General features: G+C 47.6%; 1 protein-coding gene across 14 annotated transcripts in view; it reads left to right on the top strand.

Moving 5' to 3' along the window:
* The window catches only part of MYOCD (myocardin), a 221,325-nt gene that overhangs the window by 77,000 nt on the left and 117,904 nt on the right, over window positions 1-26,421 (top strand). The window contains exon 1 of one of the 14 annotated variants that reach the window (XM_040649529.2): window positions 6,407-6,658. The exons of the other annotated variants lie outside the window; for them this stretch is intronic. The gene's annotated coding sequence lies outside the window, so the exon portion shown is untranslated. Of the gene's footprint in view, window positions 1-6,406; window positions 6,659-26,421 lie in introns of those variants that run through there. 14 annotated transcript variants of the gene reach the window in all.

Genomic DNA, 26,421 nt, shown 5'->3' with positions numbered 1-26,421 from the left:
TCTAGGAAAAAAATATATTTACTTTCTAGTGAAACATCACAGCCCACAATATTTCAGTGGGAGGCTGGCAAAAAGTCAGGTTGTTCGACCCAGGGATGCTGCTGGGGTGACTCACTGGGTCTGTAGTTCTGGAGACTCCTGTCCTCAGGTCCTCCTGCGTGGACCAGCCTTCCCAATTTGCACTACATCCCCCATAATGCTCCATGAGGTCTTCCCTAGGAGTTGAGCTGATGCATGGTGAAAGTCCTTGGCTGTAGTCCATCCTGACTCAAACACCATGAGGCCCTGACATGTCTTTTCTAATTAGCAAACTCACACTTTTCCAGCGAGAGATGATATTTTAAGAAACCTTTCGTGACATTTGTTTCCCTCTTGAGATGGAAAACTTTTGGCCTTTTTTTCATCCCAGGAAAAGGACATGGGAGCATGAAAGGGAGTTCAAGGCCAGAGGTACAGGAGGCATCTTGGCCAGGGGCAGCAGAGAAGGGGAAGCAACTAAGGCAGATTTCTGGGAGAACAGTGAACTGCTACCCCAGTGCTGTGGTTGTGGCAGCAGAGAAGGTGAAGGAATAGAACAGGAAGGAAAAGAATTGAACTATGAGTCAGTACAAGATCTGTAGGGGTGATGTGATGACAGTGGTGGTGGATGTGATCCTCATTCCTCATGGTGTCCACAGCCAATGTGTTATAATTCCCATAGCATCCCAAATCCAAAACTTAAGCATCCTGAAGAATCCTGGATCTGATCTTCATTCAAGTTTAAGCTACCTTAGTGTGCCACTCAGAGTTGACTGTGATTTTACTGCTGCAGCTCTTGTGTGACACCTTCACATCTGGATATATCCTCACTTGGCAGAAGGGTACCTCCAGCTCCTCTATCAGCCTTCCAGAAGACAGAACTTTAACACTGTTTGGAAGCCCTTAACGCTATCTCACAGCAACTCCACCACTGTCACAGATGTCTCACATCTTTGTCCCTATCAGTGTGATAGCAGAAAATGAAAACCTCAAAGAATGTTGACCAAGAGGCCTCTCTCACGTCTGTAATTCTCTGCATCAGAACAAATGATTTCTAGCTGTGGCACCAGGCTCATGTAAGTCATGTCCATGGGTTTCAAACAGGCATCTGGCAGTATGGCAGCTGGTGTTAGTTTTTGAGTAGCCTTTTCTCTCCTATGCAAAGAAGGATCTAGGGCATCTTCCAGTAGATTGTTGCTTGACGTTAGAATTCTCGATGCTTTGGGAAATTGAACTCAGATGGCAGTTTCTAGAGGGAGCTGCGATACTTGTGAGTAGGAAAACTGAGTTGTCAGCCTCAGTGAAGATGTGCCTGTTGTGGATGGTGATGCTTACTGCTGCTTCTCCTGGAGTGGCACGTGATGGGCCAGAGAGTGGTTGGGCCAGACAGTGTTGGGCTGCCTTAGTGCTCACTGACATGGGGTACAGTTCTAATGGCTCAGCAGAAGGCAGAGGAATATTTAAGTGCAGCTGGGACAGAGATCTCCTTTTTCTATAGCCTGTAATAACAGTTTGCTACTTTGGGTGTTGTAAAGGCAGCTTCGCTCTGGTAATAAAGGAGCCTTCTGAGGTGGTTGCTTGTTGCTGTACTTCAGCTCCTTTCCCCTTGGAAATGGTGACCGTGTCCTTTCCCCCAAAATGATGTGTCTCAGGGGTGTTGGGTGGCATGAGTCTGGCATGATGCTGCTAAGGCCTTGTCCTGGGGCTTCACCACACTTTGGATTTGGAGATGAAGAACTTGAGGAATGCTTGGGCACAGAATGGGAGGTCCTGCTCTGCCCACTGCTCCATGGACAACTGGTGCCTTCTAATAGGGCAGTCTGGGTGTGCCTGCTGTCTCATCAAACACCCCAGAGCAGGAGCTCTGCCAGGTGCATCTGCAATTGCAGGGCATCCCAAGGGCCATTTTCTGTTGAACGTTTCCTCTGGGTAATACGGCATGGCTGTATGTGGTTCCTGTCCTTAAGACTGGAGTCAAGAGCTATACATTCTGTTATGTGAGCTAACACATTAATGTAAACAGCAGTCTCCAAAACAGTGGCAAGAGAATTAACTGATGCTATATGCTGCTGCTTCATGTTTTCTTTGGAGTTGAGGAATAGGTTTTGGAGAGATTTTCCTCCCCATTTTCTACTCATGCCCTTGGACACAGCTCTGTTATCCCCAGCTGACTTGCCTAAGCCTATAATCCCTGGTGCTCAAGAGAGTGAGAAGAAAATAGGATTCAGAGTCCAAATGCCTTATGTGTTGGGCTCTAGAAGATTCCTACCATATGCTCTGGCCACCAAGCAGTAGGACTGAGCTCATTTTGTATCCTGTCATCTGTTGCTGTTGTGCATGAGAAGCTGAAAAAGCCACGGTGAGGTCTGAATGTCTGTCACAGGTTTGGCATGTGGACCTGCTGAAGTGTTGGGAATGCAGCACACTCCCACTGTGAGCTGCCCCTCATGTAGTGCGGTGTCTAATGAGCTCCTGTGCATCTCTCCAGAGTCGTGGTAGAAAGATAGGCAGATAGGCAGTGTACCTATCTCAAGTAGAGATCTTTTCATTTGGAAGCATTTATTTTGCATGCTTGAAACTGAAAACATTCCAGTGATCATTCTGCTATTTGACGACAAGATAACTGATGTCCCAAAGCATTTATTCAGCACAAACACTGCCATGTGAAGGGGCCTCCAAGATCATTTCCAATCTTCTGTTTTTTACCAGCCGGAGATCAGAAATGTCCTGGTCTGCCAGGGGCACCGTGCTGTCTCCATGCAATGCCAGCTGCTGTCATTCTCTAGGAATGCCCAGCTGGGAAGATCCAGCTGCTTCCCTGCCCTCTGTGTTGCCACAGCACTTGAAAGGCATCAAATTGCAGCAGTCAGCCTGGACCACTATTATTTTTGACAAGCTGTGTTGGTTTGATTTGCATGCTTGGGTACAACCTGTAAGCAGCTGCTGGCATGGAAGAAATGTTTATTGTTAGTTGAGATGAAGTTCCCTCTTACATGTCTCTCTTCCATTGAAGTCCATTGCTGCTTTATACTGCAGCATTAGATGAATTCGCAGTCTTAATTCAATATGCTGTCACATACCTGGACTCTTTATCCAGTACTTACGATAGCCTGCAAATTCAGTCCTCTTCAGGCCCTGTTTTGTAATGGCAACAGCTTACACTGATGGGGTCCAGTGCATCAGGGTTTATGAATCCTGTGGATACTTTCCAGAGTCATAGAACAGTTCCAGGGAACAGGCAGGATACCAAACCGTTGCTTTTCAGAGCTTGTTTGCAAGTCAGAGGCAACCACAGATGACACACATCGTACCCAGGAACGTCTCTGTGCACTGTTTTGTGGGGTCCGACTCACACTCCAGGGAAAAGAACCAATGACTGCATCCCCAAGCCAAGGTGCTGATTGTGATGGACAGAACACCTGCACTGTAGATGGCACTGCCTCACTTCCACCACCAAATACTAAACCCTGCTCTTTATTTTTCCACTAAATCAAAGATTTTTCTTTAATATATAGAATCATGGAATCATGGAATGGTTTGGGTTGGAAGGGACCTTTAATATCATCTAGTTCCAACACCCTGCTATAGATACACACACATATATATACATATGCATGTAGACTTACAAACTTTATTCTATCACTGGATCATCTTTTCTCGGATGAGTCAAACTAGTAGAAATGCATTCATCTCTCACCAAAATATGCTCCTTAAAAACAAGCTCTTCTCCGTAGCTCTTTTTTGAATCTTTTTTTTTTCTTCTCATTTTTAAATATCTTGAAAGAAACCCGTGAAGCTAAAAATGGGAAGACTCTTCCAGTAAAGTCTTAGAAATGTTATTAACAAATAGCTTTGACACTTCTCTCAGACCCAGTTTCTGCAGGCGGAATTGCATTCCTACATGCAGCCAAAGCATCACTTCAGCAGTTAGTGCTAATATCATCAACATTGACCCCTGGGTCGTTTTCAAGGTCACAGCTTTCCAGGAAACCTGTGTGCTGTCAGTGGCATCTTCATCTACCTTCTCAGAGGTGTAAGATTTACCTGCATTAAGACTAAAAGGCATGGTCAGAAATGCCTAGCTATCAAAACCTCAGTTACCAGAGTTCAGCCGCAGCATCTACTAAACTCTCTTATTTATTTACTGCAGCACCTTTCCTGAACTTGAAAGCCACAGGAGCAAATATTGTTTCCCAGCTCACTGATGAAGAGCTCCTGTTGTGCATGCAGGGTCTGGAGCAAAGGAGCCCCATGCAAACTGCTGCAGCATCATCAGATGAGGACACCCTCATAGTAGATACATTTCAGGATCTCACAGTTGGACAGATTCAAACCCACTTAATAGAGGAAATATTTTTATGAGACTTTTAAGCACGTAATACTGCTTACTTTCAGCCTTCATAGGAGGTCAGCATGTTGGTTGTTACCTTTGTAGACCAAACTCCTCAAAATTGGATAATGAATTCAGGCTCAAAGAGCAGAAACAGCTTTTAATTCTCTCTGAGCAGCCTTGTATCAGCTTGCCATGGTTTCGTCTGGGTCTGATGTCAAGCTGAGAGGCTGACAGTTTATTCTATGCTCTGTAAATATTTGTACACTGTTGGCCTTTTCCAGTCCTTTGGAACAATATTCCAACATTTGTTAAAAATAAACATTAATGGGGCGGAGCTCCCAGCCCAATTCTTTATGAACCCGTGTGCTGATTTTCAGGTCCCGCTGTCTGTAAGAGACAACTTTCCATGTCTCAGCTTTCCAAGCTGCAACCACTTCAACAGTAGCTGCATCAGCGGCTGTGTTGTCACACAAAGATGCCACCTTAGTGTGTAGGCAATAGAAAGCATCCAGCAGATAGGAAGGCTGCTGCAGCCTACTGTACAGTCCCAGGAGAGCTCTTTGCGCTCTCGGGTTACTTTTAAGCCTCGGCTTCCATCAGGAGGCTGCCAAGAGATGAGAGCTGCAGACTGGGTCAACATCAAACAAGGGAGACGATGGATGGGAACCACCAGCAGGTTGGCCAGAGCATTGGCAGGGCTGAAGGAACGTCATCTAGCAGCAGTCAAGAATGTGTGCGGCCTGGGTTGTCAAATATGTGGGTGGGAAGAAATCTTGGCCTTCAAACCTGTCAGCATTCAGGGTTGAGTTTTTCCCAACTTTCCCATTACTAGTTGGGATTTCATGCCAAAATTAGTAAGTTCAATTATGGGCAAAAGCTGAACAAGCCTGAGAAGCTAAGGAAGCGTTCCCTCTATATGACATCAGGTGTCTTCCTTGAGACTAGGCGATGAGTTTGCCAGGATAGCCAGGAGGAGGGGGGAGTTTTCCTCCCTGTTGCTTGCATAAAGAAGCTGTGATCCCCTCAAAGAGCCAAGCTTGCTGCAAATCTATCTGAGCAATCCAGAGAAGAAAAAGGCAAAGTGGAATGCCCTACAGTGTAATAGAAGTCCTTCCTTGCCACGGAAAGCAGGCCATTGATAACAGCCAGGGAGACTGAGACCAGGTCCAGGTGCCCTGTGCTTGCATGCAGATGGTCTGGTGTAGCCGATGGCTTGTGGGTTCAAGGTGCTGCCTACCACCTCCTATGGGGCACCAACCCTAGACACAAAAGAACGGGAATGTGGGGGGCAGGGACACCTTGCACATCCACTGCCCTGAGGAAGGAAAGCAGTATGGGCATGAAAGTCTCTTCTTGGTTCTGTCATGGCTCTCACTGCATGCCAAACCAGAGAAGACATCATCATTGCCTCCTCTGGCTTCACCTGAGTGTTCAGCACCTCTGACCTTGTGGACACTGTGCTGTGTACATGTGGATTAATGCACCGCAGGTGCAGGAGAGCCGTCTGCAGCTTCTGCAGGAGGAGCAGAGAGAGGGCAGGCTCTGCCTTGCTGGAGAAGACTGACAGAGAGAGCAAGGGTAGGAAAGCAAGCATGCATCAAACCCCAGGGAAACACTGCGCAAATAGTGTAAGAGCCTGGTACTATTACTCATTATTATTCTACTATTATATAATGGCACGAGGTTAAAATAACATGCTCAAGTAAAGAAAAAAATAGACCTAAAAGATACCAAAGCAAAACACTTTGGAAGGACAAGCATCTTTGGCTCTAAATCCTCTAGAAGAGGCTGGATGGGGGAACCCTCCTCGGCTGCCTCTCCCCCGCAGTTTGCATGTGACCCTGCAGGAACCTTCGTGCATATGAAATCAGATGCAGGCACAACCCCAAACAAATCTTCTGGGTCTGGGCAGGGAGGCAGGCAGCTGGGCTTGGAGACACAGAAGAAACCATGTATGGACCCAGATTCTGAGGAAGGAGAAATTTCAGTGGGGTTGATCTCTTGGTGCCAGCTGGAGCTGACAGTGATTAGTCATCCAGCTTGCTGGCTTTTGTCAGGGGTCTGAGAGGCAGACCATCAAACAGATATCCCAAAGCAAGACTCACTGCAAAGTCTGCTCTTTTCTGAAGATCCACGTCCATGTGGGACAGGACTGCTGCAAGAGTCACAGCCTGCTGGTGAGGATTTATGCAATGTCCCAGTGGTTGGAAGACCCCCACCTTTGATACTGCAAGGTGGGAACCATGTATTCTGGGACATAAATTTGTGCTGTCTTCCCACCCCTGGTACAGCTGGATCCAGTCCCAGGTATGTGCATGCCATGTGCACGGCCAGTATGTTTTCAGCAAGAGGCAGATGGGAATGAATGTACTATGCATGACTGCAATTGGTGTGGATGGCTTGTCTGGGGATTGTGATCATGTCTGATCAAACGCAGGGCAGACCATCAGGCTCAGCTGCTTCTGCAGTGGGGAAAGCTGTGCTGTGCCCACGGCCGCTGTGCTGGGGAGACTGTCCCAGGGCCACATTCCGATCCCCTGGGTCATGGCAGCTTGCTTGGACGTTGTTTTGATAAAACTCCCAAGAGGATCTCAGACAAAATGCAGCCTGAAAACAGCAATTGAAGCCCTCAGTCCTTTGATGCCAGTGGATTTTTGTCTCAGAGTGCAGTGGGGATGAGGACTTCTCCCAGCCTCTCCCCACTCCATCTTTGACTGTGCCATCAGGAGGCACAGAGCAGTGCTAGCTGCTGGGGCTCCAGTACGGCAGGGAGCATAATAGCCATAGAGTAACTGCATTCAGCCTTCACCAAATACCCTTCTGAGATCAAGAAGGTTACAATGGCTTGAGCTGCAGAGCCTGAGAATGCTTGGGTGCAACTGTCAGAGCAGAATGATTGAGTAATGGAAAAGTTCCCGTGGCTGTCAAAGAAGCAAGCGCAGAATGACACATGGAGTTCAGTCCAGCTGAGCAGAGAATCACAGCCTCAGTTTGGAAGGTGGCTTCAATTTTTGTTAATGGTTATTCCTCCAGAGATCTCCACCCTTTCCCAGCTCCTGTGACTCTGTGTGGTCAGAGCAATGTGATGGCTGTGATGGTTCCTCCCTGATTTCCCCAGCAGTCAACCTCAGTGCAGTCCCATCACCCATCCCACTGTGAAGCACAGCTCATCTCAGAGAAGAGGTGGGCAGGAGCAGCCCTGCATTGACCACAGATCACTCCAGAGTAAAATAACAGCCATAGGACCTGAGCACCACCTGCCATCGTTCAGCCATGAGCTGGCCCATATGTCCAGCTCTCCATACCATATGCAGCATGGTATCATCTGCAGAGCTGAAATGCTCACCTCATCCTTTTATTCATTTTCCCCATGTTAGGGAATAATGTTTTACACCTAATTCTTGGATGAAAAGTCTTCTCCTGATGTGCAGAGTGAGGTGTCACTTCCACAAAACCTCCTTTCTTTAGTAGGAAATATCTCCCTGTCTCAAACTCTCCTTAGCTGAGTGATCATTTATCTTTGTGTTTCCACTGGTTTCATGTTTCCTGTTTTCTTCTTCCAGATTGTGATCCCTAGCTGTAGATATTTTACAGCTCTGCTTTGCTTTCCACATATCTCTGCAGAGATAATCTCTGAGCAGTTTCTTTTTCCTTCATAGTTATTGGAAAAAAAGTAACTGCTCTATCAAAACAAGAGCGTGCATTCGAAAGCAAAGAAGTTCCTCTTGACCGTGCACCCTGCGGGTCGCAGTGCGTTGCCCAATAACTGGGACCTCTGCACTCCCCCAGCTTTTGCTTTCTGTCTTCTTCTCCTTTAAGTTCCCACAAGCGTGCTGGCAGTGCAGGCAGAGCTGATGCCGTCTTACCACCGGAGAATGCCTTGTACTTGGGTTTGTTGATTCCTTTAATCTAAACTAAGTCATTCACCCAGAAGAGTCAGGGCTCTGGAAAAGTAACACTTTGGGCCCCATCCTAGGTGAATGCTCCCATGCCCTGCCAGTTCCCAGAAGTGTAATGACTTTCTCGCTCTCTGCATGTCCAGCACCACTGGAGTCAACTGTTATAAACCTGCCACAAGGGATGAGGGCTCATGAAAGAAAAAAGAGTCTCTTTATTGTCTGTCTGCTTGCTTTCCTTTGGTGCTGCTTCTCATCACAGCACTTATCTCAATTCTTCCACATAAGATGTAGAGCAGCAGCAAAACCACGTGTGCACAGAAATATTCTTAAAGAAACTGAACCTGACCTGGGCAGATCTTGCCCCATCGCAGTGCCCGGTTCAACTCCAAGGTCTTTTCCAGTTCCATCACAGTGCCCACACAGCCCTCAGGGGCCCTTCCCAGAGACCTACTTGCTTCCCCTCTGCTTTCTCATAAATAAAGTGCTGCCAAGTTTTCCGGACTGTCATTTCAGAAAGAGACACAGCAAGCAGAGCTGCAGTCCCTGCACTGAGGGAAAGCAGTACATTTGGTGACATTTTTCTAGAAGATGAACTCAGTTGCTGTGGTACTGAGGTCTCTGCATGCTGTTATTCGCTATTTTTCCGTCTGTTGTGGCAGAAATCATTTCTGAGTAGGAGGTTTATTTGGATTTTCAATTTTAATTCAGAAAGTACCAGGGTGAGAGGAAGGTAACTGATGTCAGACTGGCTTTACAAAGAAGAAAGCTTTTTGCCTGAGATACTACTGCTCAGCACCCAACTCCTAATTCTTCCTTCTCTGCTGTCGCATACAGAGCACCAGGATACTGGCACTGAAAGCCAGCTCAGTTGACTCTAGAGGCAGAGGCAAGAGGTGCTGGACTCACATTTTCAGAGAGTCTGTGGACCCTCATGTGAGGTTACAAGACAGCTTGTGGCATCTTGGTGAGAACACACTAGGAGGTTTTGCAGACCGGAGCACTGTTTTGACTCCCTTTTGTGGATACCAGGGCTGGAGTGCAGTCCTTGCTCCCACTGCTTCAAGAAACATCACTTTTTTCAGAAAGCATGAAGACCTCAAATGCTGATGGATGTGCTGACAGCCAGGGAACCTGCTCTTGTTCAGCCTGAGCTGTTTTCCAGGTTGTTTACAGTCACACTCCTATGCCAGCCCCATTCCTCTCCCCACTGAGCCTACTGAGAGTTAATGATACTTCTCTTGGTTGGACTCAAAGCTTTGATGTATAAAGTAGTTTGGGAGAATAGAGCTGATAATTAATGAAGTTGGGAAGACAGGCTGTGCCCATATGTGTGTGGGATGTGTGTGTGTCTGTGGCATCAGTAACACACTCATCCAAACTCCCACTGTGAATAATTTTCACGCCTGTCAGTCATGTCATGCCTTGCATTTCTCCTTGCTGCAAACAGACACACTTTACCAGTTGATTTAAAAGCTCCACCTTCAGAGAGCAGCCTTGCCAGCAAGACCTAAGAGCATTGCCATTGGCCACTTCTCTTTGGCACCCTCACGCACTGCAGAGCAGCCCCAGGGATGGTGTCAGTGTGTTTTGAGGGGTGGAGGGTAGGGAATAAAAGTTTTGCATTCAGCTTAACCATCACCTTCACAAGCCTGTAAAGCTTGATGCCTTCCTGCCTCAGTCTTCTTTCCACAGCCTGGAAGCAGCCTCATCCCTTCTTCATTCTCATCACTGCTCCCAAGACTTTTTTAAACTCAACCACACACTTCCAGATGACCAAGTTATATATAGCAGCAGAATGCCACCTTCTGTCTTGTTCTCCGTATTGTTGGAAATGCCTCAGCCTGTAGCCTGAGCTGTGGAGGTCCCATCAGCATGTCAGCCTACCATGTGCAGAACCTGGAGTGGGACATCTCTGAGCTCTGCTCTCTGTGGCAGCACCGATGCCAATATGCCACCTGCCCACATGCTGTCTGACTATTCCCATGCAGTAGCTGTTGCAGGCAGTTGCTTGGACCAGCATACCCCAGCAATCCCCCAGCACCTCCCAGACTTGTGCCAGACCCTACAACAATCTGTGTTCACCAGCTGTCCAGTCCCATGGAGGAGCTGGGGGGACAGGAGCACAGGCAGCTGTCTGCACAGTAACACAGCTCCTGCATGACAGCTGCTCTGAATCCTGCAGGATATGGAGTGATGCCCCCAAGACCCTCCTCCTGCTCTGCAGCATGCAGTGAGTTCACCACTGCTCTGCAGCAGGGCCAGGAGCACCCTTGGAGCGCAGCCCTGCGCTGAGGCACAGGTCTGGCAGAGGGCACAGTGCACCCACACAGCGCATGCGTCTCTCCGGAGCAGAGCCCCGAATTCTTGGCAGGGCTGGCTTACACCTCCTACATGATTATAGCCTGCACTGCAGAACTGGAGCTGAAATTTCCACACATGGTACTTGTCGACTCGTTCTTCATCGGCTTTGGGGAGCCGTTTCTGCCGCTTGTCACGTAACTGTTTGTCTGGAGGAATGTGCTGGTGTTTCTTTCGGGGGATTACTGGGTCTTTCCTGTCCTGTTTTTCCTTGGAAAAGCCCTTGCTGTCTGCAGGGCCCAGGCAGTGTCTCTGGGCAGTGTAAAGCTTTGCACCACACTGCAAACGCAGGGCTCTTGCCTGCTGCCCGTACATCTGTGTCAGCAGAGAGAGACACGTGAGGCTCTGGGGATGAGCAACCACCATGCTGTCACTGGCAAAGCCACCTGCTGACACACTGTGCGGGCTGCTCCAGGGACAGTTTGTCCCAATACCTCTGTGCCACATACCTTTGTGCCACCTCTGTGCCACAAAGAGCAGCACGTGGTGGCCAGCAGCAGGTGCCCATGGAAGCCCAGCAGGTTGTTGTCTGTGCACTGAGCTCCTCAGGGCCTGAGAGATGGAGCATAGCCACAGGGCTGTGCTGGCAGGCAGCTTCCTGAAACTGGCCTGCGCCCTCCAGGAGGTGTGAGGAGGAACACTTCCTTCCTCCAGGAACCCACCAGCAAAATCTGTTTGACTCAGTGGTTGAACTGGACACCATCCATCATGGGATGAACCCACAGTCTGTATGTTGAGATTCCTGGTGGCTGGGAATTTGCACCTGGCACAAAGCAGAGGAAATTCAGAGTTTGGCCATCATGCGTGGGCTAAGAGAGTTGATGTGGTGATGCAAACAGCAGAGGCAAACCTGCAGGGAAGGCTTGGCAGTATGGGGATGAGCAGCCAGCACTGGGACTGCTCCATATTCCTCAGTGCAGTGTAGACTGAACCTCAGCTCAAGTCTTCTGCAAACACCATTGGCTCTCAGGGTCGGTGGCATTTAAGACAGCCGTTGTTAATCTAACAAGGCCACTTGTCACTGTCCAGGCACAGTGTGGAGACTCTAAACCAGGCATCCAGCTGGAGAGGCAAGTGTGCTGAGGTGCAAAGACCCCGGAGGCCTGCAGGGCTGAGACGGCCGCCCAACCCAACAAGGCCGGGTGTCACCACGCAGCCTGGCTGCGGATGTCTTATGGCTCTGTTTCTGCACATCTGAATTTTGCAGCTGTTCTTCCAGCTTTGTACGCTTCAGGCTTTTGGATGAAACCAAAGCTGGCTCCTATTGTCTTTTTTACTCCACTTTCAATCTGCTTACTCCTGAAAGGTCCTTCCAGTGGCTCTTTTGCAGGATCCCAAGAAGAAAGTCCTTGCTTACAAAGCAGTGGTAAGACAGAGTCAAAAAAATCTCTCCTGCCTTCTGTTTGCCTGTGTGAGTACAGAGATGGAGTCAGCACGAGCTTGGCTGGTATCAGTTCTGAATCGCAGCAGATCTCAGTGGAGCAAAGAAATTGTATTTGCAGCCTCAGAGGTGGAGATGAAAACCTTAATCATTTTGTCACTCTAAGGAAACCTGAATCATAGCTTTCCTAGGGGAACTGACACCCCTTGAGTCCACTATGGGCCATCCATTGTCTACTTTAGAGCTCTCAATCCCTCTCTCTGGCCCTCCAGTCAATACATGAAATGCTCCTGGAGTGATTTGAGGACGTTGCTCAGACCTGCTGCTCGCTCTGCTCTGCTTTCTTCAGGCACAGACTCACCACAGCTGATGCGTCCTCATGCTGTGTGCATTGGGGCAAGCAGGAGACATGCGAGTGTACAAGTCTGTGTGTTGCAGACTCATCCTAGAGCACTGAGATCACACACAGGGAGCAGGCTCCACCTGGGACACTACAGGGTGCTGCTGCAGCCCAGAAGGACTGAGAAGCACAAATACATTGTGAAGCAGCTTCACTGCTTCCCTCTGTCCCAAAGGATGTCTCTTCCCAAAAAAACAACCTATCTCTGTAAAAGCAACTCTCCAGGGACAGCTGCTGTCTCTCCATCTATTCAGGCTGCTCACAACCAGCACACTCGTAAGTGGATATGATTTCTCATAGAGGCAGAGCTCTTCTCCCTGAAAAGCCCCTGCATGTGGACAGACTGCAGGATAACAGTTCTGGCAGGAGTGAAGACTTTCACTGAAGAGGTTAAAGAGTTACCTTGAGCTGGGATCTGTATTTTGTTAAATTATTTGAAAGAATAGCATTTCTGCTGTTTCCTTCTCCAACATGTAGAAGAAAAATGACTGTATTATGGTTGTGCCTAGTGTAGTCTCTGGCACAAAGCCAGTGGGATTTACAATGGCAGGGTGAAAAGTCTAGAGGGAAGGCAGTTCGTTTTGCCGTGGACAGTACTTACAGGGTCTGCAAGGACCAATCTCATAACAGCAAAGGGGCCCATTGAAGCTCCAGAAGGGAAACCTGCCAGCAGAAAGCTGCTGGAGAAGCCATTTGTTCTGTCTGTGAAACATGAGGTCAGCAGGACCCACCACCTCCTGCCAAAAATGATAAGAAAGGGAAGGCAACAGAGACAGGCTCTGTCTATTGAGGATGAAAGATCAATTTTATTGTAGCTTTTTAGCATACAGATTTTTCATGCTCCACTTTTCTGGCTGGAAAAATAAGCCTCTGATTCAGAACTGTTTTCAGAAAGAAGCACCTGATCTCACTGGCTGGAGGGGAGGAAGCAGCTGAATATTGATTTCTAATACTCTGTATTAAATTCACACACATTCCTGAATCAGATGTTACTTTAGAGGCAAGTGTGGCTGCCAGGCTGGGCAGGTCTCTGTTCTGCTCTGGTTCCCATCATACCAGGCACACCGGGTACCGAGCACCTTCTTGCTCTGCTTGAGCACTGTGACCTGCCTCTCTCTGCTCATTCTTTGTCCTCACCAAAGGGAGAAGTTCAGGCAGTGATAAGTCTTGTCCTGAGCAGGATCTCATTTTGGAGTGTGCATGAGGGTCATGGCACTGTGTGGGCTTGTGTCTTGGTTGCAAGATGTGGTAGGCTGCTGGAGGGAAGCTGCAGAATCTGCGCTCTATGGGGATAAGACCTATTGCTTCCACAGAGAGGAGATTCACAGAGCTGTGGGTTGCACTTTCCCATTCCATGCAGAACTGCAGGCAATGCTGCAGTTTTGCTGCACCAAGCTGTGAGTGTGTGCTTGGGGGGGGTGAAATCTGAACCCTTAATGCAGTTATAAAGGTAATGCACAGAAGATGGGCTTGATGTCTCCTTGGAAGGACTTCACGTTGCTGCATCATTTCTTCCAAACTAAGGATTCCCACATGCCAAAGGCTCTGTGCCCAGACATGGCATGGCAAAAGTCTAGCAAAGGTCTGCAAGAAGTGCTGGATTTGGGTGCTGTTGTAAAAGCTTAGGAACCCACCAGAACTCCTAAACCACCAGAGGGTTTGTGAGCCACCTCCAAGGCCTAGCCCCGCCTGTGAACCTCTCTGTCCTCCACCAAGACAAGTTAAAGTATCTTTTCACTCCAGCACTGTGACAAGTACATTTGTGCAGCATTGCCAGCACTCCTCAGTGCTTCACTTCATGGATGCACGTCATACTGGGTGGAACTGGACAGCCCCTGTTTTCAGAAATACTAAGGCATAATCTGGAGGTGGAAGAGTTTATCCTTGTTCACATGTTTTCTTAGGTCAGGTCTGACAGTGAGCAGAGCTGGAAGGAACAAGTGTGTCCAGGTGGGTTTCAGACCATTCAGGAACAGGTGAATGCATCTCTGAGGAAGGCCCTGGCTTTTGGATCAGGATTGCCTCTGGGTGCTTGTAGCCTTAGCTGAGCATCTGGTGACCATTGGCAAACACTGCAGACATAGATATAATTGCCATTCTTGAACAAGAAAGCAGTAGGTCAGTCTTCACAGACACAAGTCAGCACAGTGAGGTGCCCAGTGAGGTGCCCTGTACTGTGAATGGCATTACTGTACCAATGAACATGGGTAGGAAACTGCTCTGGGCTGACTCTCTTGATCAGAGAGGGATACAGATGCCCATATCTCCAGCTGAACTAGCCAATCCATCCCTAAGGTCTATTAAACCTATGCCAAAATCTTTCCCTCTGCTGGGCTAAGATGCCCAACAAGACATGTGGTCAGCTAGGACACACTGGCCCTATGTCCCATACATCACGTTGCACATCTAGGAGGATCATTGGTCTCACTTTATAGCCTGGGTCAGGTGTCCACTCAGGAGGCAAACTGGGCTCCCTTCCTCAGGATGGGATGTCGCAGACCCAACCCTGGCAGAGCTGACAGACAGCAGACTCTTGGTTCCCTGTGGTCAGATCGATTTACTAGAGATGAGTCCCTGTGAACTGAATGACACTGGGAACACAATGTCTTCCTGAAGTGAGTAGGAAGCAGAGGATGCAGGGACAGAGCTGAAGTCATTATTCTCAGTGGCCCTGCAGAATCCACACCCAGAGTACACCAGCCACTTCTGCCTTGCCTCCATCTCCTTCTGGGGCCCTATAGTGCTGAAGCATAGCTTACAGCATCTTCAGTGAGGTGAAGAACACCAAGAACTGGGCCCATGGTAGGGATGTCAGAGTCCCACTGGCTCCTGCATGCAGACAACAGTTTCATGAAATGTAGGAGATGAGATTTGCTTCACTTCACAGCCTGCTGCTTGCTGCTCCCCCTTGTAGAGTAATATCAGAAAAGCTGTTAAAAGCATCTCATTTTTCCTTGTATGCTGGTTACATCCTGGCTGATGTGCACAAACCTCGCACCTACAGTATTAATTAAGCATCCTCGATACCAGCCTTCCAGGAAAACCTGCTACTGAATCTGCTGTTGATTACTCCAAAGCCAAACGAGTCTCATCCCAGCGAGCCAGAAAGGATGATTGTCTCCCAGTCACCACAGCCCTGTGGGCTGGTGAACACTGCTGGTCTGTGCAGTCAAGGGTAGGGCCTGGCTCTGCGAATGGAGATGTCCTTGTCCCTCTAGGTCTTTCCTTCACTGATACTCCCAATTCCTTTATGTAAATGCAAGTGGAGGGAATGGGTCAAAGCCAGCTCTGGTGGGGCTTAGCAGAGGGAAGGCGAGCAGGCATCAGGGCTGAGCTCTGTTGGTGAGTATTTGCCTGAGCATGCAGCTGCCTAAATCCCAGAGATTACTCACAGCAACCTCAGCACAAGAGTTACTGCTCAAGGGAAAACTTCAATGTCAAGAGCATGAGTAATAACCAAGCTGGCACTTAACGGTTCAAACAGAAGATAAGAGCTAAGGCTGGATCCTTAGAGGGCTCGTTTTATCTCTCTTATATATGTTACAACTGAAGAAATGAAGAATATAAAAGTTATTTATTAGCGTTTTGTTCTTGCAGTACTTTAATCATGTCAAGTGTACACTGACCCCATGGTACCACAGCACTGGAGAAGGGATTAATGGATTAAGGGAATCCTCTATCTCAGTAGGACCAGATTTGGGGGTGATCTTCATCCTCTGACCCCTTCACAGCTCTTTCCCGTTGGCTTGTGAAGCTGTGTTGCTGCTCCTGCTCAGCTCTGTGCCTTTCCCTCTGGGTGAAGAAGGCATTTTCACCTTGCAGTTTGACCCTTTGGGCAGGAGGTGTTCTGCTGCAGGCACTCGCATTGGTCCACAGGTCATCTCTGATTGTCGGAGAGGAGAGCATCCCCAGGCTGTGCATTCCTCTCTCCTGCAGCACCAACCAGAGCATCCTGCAGCTGTACCTGAGTGGCCATGCTGCAAACACCAGTTGCAACAGTCTGGTATTAATGGTGGAGGCACAGAAAGGTGAGAGGGTGGTCAAGCAATGGAACAATGAGATTCAGGAAAATGTAAGATACCTCCTCAGGAAACGAAGGTGGAAAGGAAAAGGGAAGGAAAGGAGGGATGAAATGACAAACTTAAATGTATTAAGTGCAAAATAAGCCTTAAGGTCCCTTGGTTCTATAATACCAGTCATGGCACTGCTGTGTGTAATATCTTCTGCTGAGAATTGATCTCCCCTGCAGTCACTTTGCCCTCGCTGAGAATCAGGTGGCTCAGAAGTGTCAGACCCTGCACACAGCTGCTGAGAATGCCAGCGGGTGGCTTCAGAGAGCAGCTCCTGGTACAGTGGGCACTGCGGCATCCAGAGTGCAGCATGAAAAGCCGAATTGTATTCAAACAAGTTTATATTGGGGCAGAAATGCAAACCATTTAGTGGCAGTTTGAAACATTGCATGTCTCGCTGAGCTAAACAGCAATGAAAGGTGCAGCATTCTCAGTCTACACAGACCATCAGGGTGTTTACGTGGTGCAGGCAGAGGGATTGCTCCGGGGGTTCAGGCGTAGAAAAGGTCAATAATTAATTATTGAACAGATATGACAATTTTGCCTGCATCTTCCTATTATTTGACTGCGAGCAGGTGGTGACTGTCTTGAATTTGTCTATGATCTGCAATTAATCTCTGTCACTGAACAATTCTTGACCCTCGAAATGTTTGCATGCTGTATATGTACCAGAAATTCAAGCCTGTGCCCTTTGATGGTACTCCAGGTAGGCCCATACGCTCAGGTCCTGCCTCAGTCTGCTCCCGTAGACAGTGAGGGAAAAAAGGTATTTCTGGTCCCAGACAGGATGTATGCCATATCCCCTTGCAGGGTAGATTTTAAATATTCAAATCTCATCCACCAGCTGCAGTGTGGGCTATTAAAACATTAAAGCTCAGAGATCACCTTCCTTAATTATTCTTGTTCGCAGCATCCATGTGCTGGCTCAGTTGTGGAAACCAAAGCAGAAACAGCACAGCAAGAGTGGATCTGCATGAGCATCTCAGAGGGTATCAGAGAGTGCTTAGGAGAATCCATATGTGCAAAGAGGAAACAGTACTGTGGTGCTCCTGTGCAAAGGCACATGTGTTTGTCATTCTGTTTGTCAGGACCAGCTCCAGCTGGAAGATGAAAGAGTCTTCCAGGAACAAAACATCGTTGCAGGATGGTCAGAGGACTGGCAAATGCAATTATGGGTGAAGGCCTGTCTTGACTGATTTGGGCATACCAAATGCAGTCTCATGCCATGTTAAAGAAACAGTGTTTTGACAATTTAATTCCTCCAATATCATCTTACACAAAATGTCCTGGATTTTGGCATTAGTGACACCCTTTACAGAATGATTGGTACTTCTGAAGTAAACAAAATCTAAGTTCAAGGCAATTGAAGCTTAGATTTAAAATATAAGAATAAAGTGTGGCTTGTTGTTAATGATAAGCAGTGTGAGTAACAATCTTTGCAGCTCCAGTCACTTCTCATCACAAAGGTCTATCTTCATTTGTTAATAACCAATGAACACTCAGGACCAGGATTCCTCATAACATGCATCTGCACTGTGCTGAGTTTGTTTGAAACACGGCACTGAGATCACTTCAGTTGCATCAAAGAATAAGATTAGTGACAAAGAGATGGTTTTGCCCATTTTCCTAGATTCATATGACTTTTATTTTGAGAAGCTCCAGCACATGAAAGCTATGGAACAGGACAAGACATTTGGCAGAGATGGTGGTGGTGTGTATGTCAAGATGTGCTTGTACTATCCTAGAGAAAAGATGCCCAAATTTGGGCACATTATAAACATTTGAAAAGTTCCAGTTCAGACAGTCTCAATAGAAACTAGCTAGAAACCCAGGAATCTGAGGGAAAAAGGTACTTAGATCAAGCTTTGAAACCTCTATCATAGCCAATTTCCTTTTAATAGGCATTGTATAAAAGTAGATGGGATATGCCTTTGTCCCTTAAGTGTGCAACTTAAGCAGGGAACAAAGAGGGGTGAAGGAACAGGGCACATGGCAGAACAGTGGTGGACCTGGACATCTTCTTTGTCTGTAACTACCACCAGTCTTGTCCATAAAAGGTTCCCTCTTCCATGCACAGATCAACATGGTGGACATCTCCTGAATTACAGGCTGGCTGAGGTTGGAAGGGGCCTCTGGAGGTTGTTTGAAGCAAATCCCTCGTTCAAGTAGATTGCCTAGGCCCATGTCCATCAGCTTTTGGCAATCTCTAAGGAGGGAGACTCTACAGACTCTCTGGGCACCTTGTTCAATGGCTCAGTCATCCTTACAGCACAGAAGTGTTTCCTGGTATTTAGACAAAATCTCCTGTGCTCTATTTTGTGTCCTTTACTTCTTATCCTGTCACTGTGCACCACTGAAAAGAGCCTGGCTCCACCTTCTTTGCACCTTCCCTTCAGGTCTTACAGACATTTATGAGATTCAAACTGAGCCTTCTCTTCTCCATGCTGAGTAGTCCCAGCTCTCAGCCATTCTTAATATGAGAGACTCCAATCTCTTCATCATCTTTGGAACCTTTTGTTGGACTCTTACCAGTATGTCCATGTGTCTCTTGAACTGGGGGCCCAGAACTGGCAGCACTTCAGGTGTGAACTCAGTACTGCTGAGCAGAGGGAAAAGATCATCTCCTTCAACTTGCTGGCAATACTTTGCCTAATGCATCCTAGGATACCAATATTTCTTTGCAGTAAGGGCAGAATGCTGGTTTATGTTCAACTTGGTGTCCACTGGGATCCACTTTTCTGCGGAGCTGCTTCCCAACTGGGTTGCCCCAGCATATATTAGTGCCTGGGCAGCCGGAGTTCTGCTGGGGTTCTAGATCTTTAGAATCTGTTGAGTCTACATTGCCTTGCTACAATCCTAAGAGAGAGAGTGACCTGATGGTTGTTCTGCAAGATATGAATCCACTTCTTCCAGAAAAATAAAGTAGTCAGTTGGAGATTTTGTATTGATTGGCTTGTGACAAGTTTATTGCCTGAAGCAGCAGGGAAGAACCATCCAGAGATAGAAGATCTGTTACAATATGCAATTCCCCTTGGAAAGGAATGGACAAACACACACATCTCAGAGCAGGCAACTCCTGGGCACTGAGTCCCTGCCTGGGCAGAGAGGTCTTGTTCCATCCCAACTGATTTCAGGGTGATAATTTGGGCAACTCAAAGTGGCATTTGTTTTTGGGTACCAGAGGCCAGACTATTTAGGATATGAGGAAATAGCTTCAAGTTGTGTCAGGGAATGTTTAGATTGGATACTAGGAACAATTTCTTCATGGAAAGGGTGGTTAGGCATTGGAAGGGGCTGCCCAGGGAAGTGGTGATGTCTATCTCTAAGGGTATTTTAAGAGAAGTGTGGATATGGTGCATAGGGAAATGGTTTAATGGTGGACTTAGTAGTGTTAGAATGATGGCTGAACTTGATGATTGTAGGGGTTTTTTCCAACCTAGATGGTTCCATGATTCTACCCCTAGAAAGATCTGTCTCTGCTGTTGACCAGGAAGAAGACTCAACATGGCAGCACTCCTAATTTTAGACACTAATTGACATGCTCAGTTTAAGCAGGGTAAATCTGGGTCTGTACAAGGAAATGGAGTACTCAGAAGTGCAACACTGGCCATCTGGACTTTTATCCTTGCTAGCAAACATCTAATCCCGTATTTAAGCATTTGAGGTAATTAGACAGTAGAGGTGCTGAAAGAGTTTTTGTTCCATTCTTTTCCCCAGGGAACACAAGGTAGTGCACCACTGCTCAGTTGTGTCTCATGGGAGAAGTTTCCTGCTGAGCCCCATAGATGTAGCCAGTAGAAATCCATAGCTTTGGCTGCTCATACTTGTGCTTGGGTAACCGCAGACTTATTCCTAGCATTAGTGAGAAACAGGTGGGGTCTCCTCTGCACCCCAAAAGATGGAAGTGACCTCAAAAGCTGAAAATGCACATATAAGTGAGAGCTTCCCATCAATGACAAGGAAGAGGCCAAAGGCCATAGGTAAATACTGGAGCTCAGTTTTTCCAGCCATCACCTAGACCTCACCTTGTACTTCTGTGTTACAGTGCCGCAGGAAAGGAGGTTGCTCTGTAAACTTGGAGTCTTCTAATATATTGCTTCCAAAAGACCTTTGCCAAGTCCCAGAGCAGCCCAGGCAGCAGCTGGAGACCTCCAAGTCAGGGCTCTGACATCCCTGCCATCCCTGCCACGGCAGATTCACCATATTGCGCTCTCAGGTTTGTCTTCTGGGCTTCGAAGTGAAATGAAAAGAGTGCTACAATCTGTGCATGCTTTCGTCTGCTCGGGGGAGTAAGTTTCTAGTAGTGAGTCTGTGCTGTCTCATCAGGATTACTTTTTCACTCTCTAAGAAACAAAGGACCCACCTGTCCATATTCCTTTAGCAGCTGCTAGGTGAAGAGGATTTAGTGATGAAAATCTCTTTGAAGTCAGATGACTGTTGCTTCTGAACCACCACTAAGTCAGGAACCCTTCTAGGCTGATGCTCTTGAAAACATAAGTGGACAGCAACTGGTGTGTGCAGCTCTGGGTCACCTCTGCAAACAAATGAGGGAGTGCAGAAAGTCAACATCTCAGTTCCTGCATGGAGGTGTTATTCCTCGGAAAGCCAGTGCCAAATCTGTGCTGAGCAGCAGATTGCCTTCAGAACATAGCTGGCCAGGCTGAGCTTTAGGAATGCACACGCCACAGGGTCTGGAAGAGCTCAGCTTGGAGGACAGCTTCTGGCACAGCCAGATTCCTCCCAGCAGCCAGTGCAACTGCCTCTGCAGCTAGGCAGAATCTCTGTGTCACACAGAGGGGCTAGTTGCAAGTATGGCAGCTCCTGCCATGGTAGTCAACCTTTCAGGACTGTCAGAGGAAAAAGAAGATTGTTAGGTCTGGAGAGCAGGAACATGCCAAAACCTGCATTTGGAGATTGGAAGGGTGTGTTACACCATGATTCTTGGTTGCAGCTTCATGTGAATGGGTAGGATGAGATGGGATGAACAATGCATCTCCGAGGAGCAGAACACACACATTCACTCCAGGTGCACTTTCCAAGTGATGGGGCTCAGTGGCAGTGGGGCTGAGCTGTCTCCAAAGAGCCACCACGAAAAGCTTACCAGCTTGCTTGCCCTCATGGCAGGGAAGTGTCAAGATGACAGCCAGCATATAGCCGCATGGATCTGGGTATCCAAGTCAGGGCAGAGACACAGCTCAGAGACATGAGAGGCTGAGGTTTGGCTGCAAGAAGTTTGCTGTCCCTTTGGGTAAGAAATGGAAGAATCAGAAACCTTGCAGGAGGTGTGGACATCTCTTGAGCTCTCCAATGTATCATAAAATCATAGAACCATAGAATGGACTATGTTGGAAGGGACCTTAAAGACCATTCAGTTCCAACCCTCTGCCATGGAGAGGAGCACCTCCCACCACACCAGACTGTTCAAAACCACATTCAGACTGGTCTTGAGTACTTCCAGAGATGAGGCAACCATAACCCCTGGCAGCCTCACCAACCTTGTTGGGAAAAATTTCTTTCTTGTGTCATCTAATCAAAACTGTTACCTATCCTATCACTACAGTCCCTGATAAAGGGTCCATTCCCAGCTTTCCTGTAGGCCCGTTAGGTACTGGAAGGCTGCTGTAAAACATATAAACTGCATTATTAGCAGATGCTTGTGTATTGTTGCATTTTATATTTTCATAAAAATATTCTACAGGAAATCTAGTTAGGATGTTTTATAATGCCGTTGCAGGTGATAGCATTATTCCAGTGCTTAGTGACTACAAGTGAGGACTCACAGAAGGCATGAGGCAGCCATATTAGGGGTTCAGAATTATTCTCTACCTAGAGCAGCCATGTTTCATCTTTCCTTTTTCATCATTCTTTCCAGTGTCCCAATCTTTCCCACCAGTTCCACATTCTCTTCTGTCTTTTCCTCAGTGCTGTCGCACTCAGCAATGTAGCCCTTCTCTGGAATGCCTCCTCCCAGAGCAGAACAGCTGTTTTGATGGAAATTCTGTGGTTTTGAATGAAACCATTACAGAGTTTCTTGCCTACCTGACATTCATCTAATATTGGGCCCAAAGTCTGCAGTCTCCATCCTCAGGGTCCATCTCTGGTGGGTGACTTTAGATCCAAGCAGGCAGCAGATGCTCCTCATTTCTATTACCTGCGAGGGATGGGGCAGGGTTCTTGGAGTGAGAGCCCAGATGCGCCTGTCCACACAGGTGTGATGGTGGGAGATGAGGGGAAAGCCTTGTCCTCCCAAAACTTGCACCACTTCTGGCACAGCATTTCCTGCTGGGTCACTGCAGGACATGTCCAGTTCATTCTGCAGTAGCCCTCCTCGTTCTACTGCAGTTGCATGGTCAGGTGAGAAATCTCTCTGCACTCACACGTTCACAGCTGTAGCAGCCACAGGAAGCGTGTTCCTGTAAGCAACAAAAATTGTGCCTAAGGATGTATGTCTGCTCTCCTGCAGCATGCAGGGGGCTGACAAACACAATCCTTTCTGCATGAAAGTTTAGTTGGTATCTCATCAATTCACAACCCCAGTACATGGTAAGGCCGCTGTCATCTCTACATCCTGACCCCATGTGTGATGGTGTTATACAACAGAAAGGGTACTAGACTAAACTATCCTACTCGTAAAGATAGTGCAATGCACAGTGCGAGTGTGCAGCCACCATGCCAGCACTCTGCAGGCAGGTTTGCTCTGCTAAGTGTTGTCTGACGGGATATGAGAGTTGGATTGTATTTATACTACCCATGTTGCTATATAATTACAGCTTGGAAGACAGGAAAAAGGAATAGTGGTAGGGGGTAGAGGAGGGAAAAACAAACCTGGAAGAGCTGCAGGCTTGGATTCTGGGAGTTTTTACAACTTTCAGCCCTCTGCAATCTGGTGAGGGTGAGTGGAGGCATAGGAGCAGCAGCCAGATTCCGGATGGACGTATGCTGGGTGGGAGGGAGTCTGTCCAGCACTGTGGTCCACACTACCAACATCTACTGCATGCTATCATGGCTTTCCCCATAGGAAAGTCACTGCTTTTCAGCAGGGTGAAAGGCTGCCCAGTTGCAGTTTCCTCCTGGGCTGATAGGAAAGTCAAAGAAAGTGAGTCTTCTGCTCAGCGAAAAGGGAGAGATGACAACAGATGAAATTGTGTCAGATGAAAAGAGTTCAGTGCTTTCTTTGCTTCAGTTGTTGCTAGAATTATTAACTTCAGTGAAGTGATTAATGCAATTAACTAGCTACAAAGAGGGGAAGATGTGGATAAAACAAGAAAAGAATCAGTTTAAGAGTGCTTAAATAAGTGAAATCCACTCATTTTCATCTCAGCTAGGCTGGATAAAATTTCGCTGAATTTCTGTATGTCTTTTAGGGAACTGGACTGGAGCTGGACTAGGACACGAGAGGTGCGGCAGCCAGCTGACATATATTTGTCAAGAAAAAATACAGTGTCTGAACAATTCACTTCTTTTGTGCTTATGTGTGTATTACGGGTAGAGAGAAGCAGTAACTGTCAAATAACTTAATATTGTAGATATTTTGCTATCACCAGTCATAATTATATACTCATAGAGGAGAGATGGCTACGGTGTAATTGCTGAGGGCTGGGTGCAAAGCAAGGTAGCAAGCATGACCAGTGGTTGCTATTATTTGGTGTCTGTCTGGAAGGCTGTAGTGAATTAGACAACCATGGTCTGCCTCAGGGGTACTCCTGAAGAATTCAGCAAATTAGCAGAATGATGTAGCAGAGGGGAGGGTTATTTATTACTTTGGTGAGTGGCCATAAACTGGGAAGAGCAGGAAGTTCATAGCATGGCAGGAATAGATTTTAGACTGATATAAAGCCACTGTGGAGCAGTATGAGAGCAGTGAGGTAACACTCCTTAGGACACAGCTGAGGATGGGCCAGCAATGATGCTTTAAGTACTGGGCTGGTGGTGAGCTAACCCAGGAGGATAGCAAGGTGAACCTGTTGTCCAGAGTCTGTCTACCAAAGGGGACCTTTCTCTCAGGATGGGGATTTCTTGATACCACTAATGGCATGCAAAACCCTCAGGCTGGTTCCTTCAGCCAGCTGCTGCCTCCTGCAGGACTGGCCAAGGGGAGATGTGGTGGACTATCCCTGCGTTGAGTTCTCACACCGCTGCCTGCAGTCAGACCATGGGACACAGAGCTCTGTGGAGAGCCATAAATTTTCCTTCAGATCTCTCTTCCAATGGAAAATTCTTTTACTAACTTAGTAGATTTTATTTGGCAATCTGAAATGCCGTCTGTCTGGCAGCTTCATGTCTGCTAGAAGGAAGAAAGCCCAGCTGGCATGAGGCTTTCAAACCAAGAGCCCCGGTCACTGAACACCCCAGCCACTTGTGCATCCCATTTGGGAGTTCTGAGGAAAGGGCATGTGGAGAGCTGAAGACAGGAAGGCTTTGAAGCCAGCGGCCTCTTAAATTGAAAGCTGAAATAGCAAGAGCCTTTGCTGATGGCAGAGGTCAGGCCCACCTGACCTGGGAGCAGTGGGTATCCTAAAGAGGTTTAAAAGGGAATTAAGTCAGAACCGAATTCCTGCATGGCATTTCCTTCATTGGAGGTGTTCAGGACTCAGCTATACAAAGACACGGCTTGACTTCATGTTTATATTAGTCCTTCTTTGAGCAGAAGTTTGGCCTAGACATGTCTAGAGGTCACCAACACACCAGTTACTATACAAGAGTGAGGGGAAGCCTTCATGTTTGTAGCTCTTACCACACGTAATCCTCCCAGGTGTGTGTGCCCACTGCTTGGAAAGTGTTCCATCATCCCTCTTTCCCTTCTGTTCTATCTCCAGCCAGTGTTTAAACCTCAGGAAGCCAAAGTGGAGACAGAAGTTTCAGTATTGACAGTCATAGGCTCTGAAGTCAAGATGTGAGAAGAGCTGGGAGAAACAGGAGCTGGGAGCAGGTACTTCTCCCTTCCAGCCTGCAGGATTCCCACATCTCACTGTTCTTTGCCTGCCAGCAAAGAGTTTAGGAAAGCCCTGTCAGGGTCCTCGCTGCCTGTTCCCACTACCAGCTCAGGAGGTAGTGAAGTGCTACAGGCATACTGCTGCTCCAGAGTTTGGTCACTGTGGCTCTGCTGGCTTAAATTTCTGCTTTTCCTAGCTTATTTGTGAAAAATTGAATTGCCACTATCAAGCCTATGAAATGCACTGTTGGGAGTCAGACCTTCAGGAGGCAGAGCTCAGAGAGCATTTCCCACCCAGGCTACAGTTCCACAAGCATAACCTCTTCCAACGCCTTCACTGAAAGCACTGTAAGTATTTGCAGGCTGTATGACCTTCTCACGGTCTTCTGTGAGTGCAGAGGTGCCCAGCCACCTTGGGCATCTAGGCAGACATATCACAGATGGACAAGCTTGCAAAATACAGAACAAAAATCTGACCACAGCTGTCAAGGAGAGCCAGGGTTGAGCAGTGATGGAGACTCCCTACTTGGTTTTGTCTAAGAAGTTCCTCTTGCTTTTCCATCCTCTATTCCTTGTAGGATTGGTTACAATTGGCTTAAGGCTAATCTGCTCCAAAAATTATACATCCAGGACTGGTTAACAGAGGCTTGCACTAACCATGAAGCCTCCATGGTTCCTGCAGGGTGTTGATCACTAATCTGGATGAGACAGTGAAAAGCTCTTTTGTTTTACATGGCCTCAGACCCTTCTTCCATTGGGCACATACACGTGGGTGAACACCACAGACAGGCAGATTCTGCTTAATATTTCCCAGCAGCCAGGTGGATGGAGCAGAGGACCTGATTGCCTGTTTCCTCACAGTGTGGCACAGCCCACCTCTGTTTCAGCAAGATTTGGGGTATCTGAATCTTTTTGATGCCTCCTATCTGCCAAAGACCGTGACAGAGGAGGCAGAGCCCTCTGCTTCTGGTCCATAGGATGCTGTAAATCTTGGGGAGCTGTTGCCATGAAGCCCTTCACAGCACCAAGC

This window comes from Gallus gallus, chromosome 18 (genome assembly GCF_016699485.2).
Source record: "Gallus gallus isolate bGalGal1 chromosome 18, bGalGal1.mat.broiler.GRCg7b, whole genome shotgun sequence".
In the NCBI taxonomy this organism is placed as follows: domain Eukaryota; kingdom Metazoa; phylum Chordata; class Aves; order Galliformes; family Phasianidae; genus Gallus; species Gallus gallus.
This window is presented reverse-complemented; position numbering and strand designations above follow the sequence as displayed.